Below are 203 nucleotides of genomic sequence, written 5' to 3'. Positions count from 1 at the left end.
CATTGGCAAGGCATGAGTATAGTCGTATGTCGTCTTCACTGTCGGGGAAACTCCAGAAGGCAATTTGCAACTGTAGTTGTTCAGGCACGGGAGGGTAGACATGTTCCACAAGTTCAAACGGTATATGTGACGCTACACATTTTGCTGCTAACTCGCTTAGTGAAGATACAGATTTGTCTGAAAAAAAACTTTTTTTTTTACAA

Source organism: Aricia agestis, chromosome 5 (assembly GCF_905147365.1).
Source record: "Aricia agestis chromosome 5, ilAriAges1.1, whole genome shotgun sequence".
Classification (NCBI taxonomy): domain Eukaryota; kingdom Metazoa; phylum Arthropoda; class Insecta; order Lepidoptera; family Lycaenidae; genus Aricia; species Aricia agestis.
This window is presented reverse-complemented; position numbering follows the sequence as displayed.